This window comes from Octopus bimaculoides, chromosome 3, assembly GCF_001194135.2.
Source record: "Octopus bimaculoides isolate UCB-OBI-ISO-001 chromosome 3, ASM119413v2, whole genome shotgun sequence".
Taxonomy (NCBI): domain Eukaryota; kingdom Metazoa; phylum Mollusca; class Cephalopoda; order Octopoda; family Octopodidae; genus Octopus; species Octopus bimaculoides.
The window spans coordinates 135,413,716-135,415,086 of NC_068983.1; positions in this window are offsets into that span (position 1 = coordinate 135,413,716).

The window sequence follows — 1,371 nt, forward strand, 5'->3', positions numbered from 1 at the left end:
TTAAAGGGTCGTGGAGGGGGGGATGCGGAAGTCTTGCCAAAATTAGGGGTAGGGGTAGGAATAAAAATTTTGAAATGCCGAGTTTTTTGTTTTGCAGCTTCAGAATCTCCACAGTTGAAAAAATGGGTTTCTGTAAATAAAAAAAAAACCAAAAAAAAAACCGAAAGCGGGTGTGGTACATGTCCTTTACCTCCGCCCAGTTTTCAGCTAATTCCGTTTTTCATGCTATTGCTTTAGCATGCTTTCTATTTTCTTATAAATGTTTAAACGTTATCATCGAAAGGTATATACATAGGCTACTACTACAGATAGTCATCTTGGCTTTCTTTTGCTGTCCTTATATATTTCATGTGTTTTAAATCTGTCCAGTTCTTGATATTATTCTTAGTTTCCCTTTCCTCAAAACTGTCTATGTACACTTTCAACATTATATATATATATATATATATCAAAATTATGGGACTAACGCAGAATTGCACCACTCCTTGAAAAATGCATTTTTTGTTCTTTACGTTTTAGTTGTCGGAGATTACAAATATGCAAATTTTTTTATTTCACCCCACCCCCTTTAAAATTTTGATTTTGTTTACTTTAAAGAGATTGTACTGAATTGACAAATATATGCAAATCGAAATTAAATGTAGACAATAATATTAAACTGAAAAGAATTTGTGTTTTACTTGTGTTTGCCTTAATCGTAAATAATAATTAAATGTAAATTAAATATACACCGTTTTATGAGAAACAAACATTATTTTGTTTAATAATTAAGGGGCTTAAATTTCACCCCCTCCCCTAATTTTAAATTTTGAACTTTTTCATCCATCTATTTATTTGTCTATCGATTTATTCATAAAATATATTTGCCATCTAAATGTAGCGGTCCTATAGAGGACGATGTTACTGTTGTTTTTATCCCCAGGAAGACATTCAAAATTTCAAGTGGGGGTGGTTAAAAATGTTTTTTGCATATTCGTAATCTCCGACATCTAAAACGCAGGAACCCAATTTTTTTGTTTTAAAAATGCATTTTTCCAGGAGAGGTGTGATTCTGCATTAGTCCCAAAATTTCTATCATTCCATTATAAACTTTCCCGATATCTATCAGTACTTAGCGGCTAATGTTTTGAAGCATTTGTTATTTACCACCACTGTACATCATCATCATCATCATCATCATCGTTTAACGTCCGCTTTCCATGCTAGCATGGGTTGGACGATTTGACTGAGGACTGGTGAAACCGGATGGCAACACCAGGCTCCAGTCTGATTTGGCAGAGTTTCTACAGCTGGATGCCCTTCCTAACGCCAACCACTCAGAGAGTGTAGTGGGTGCTTTTACGTGTCACCCGCACGAAAACGGCCACGCTC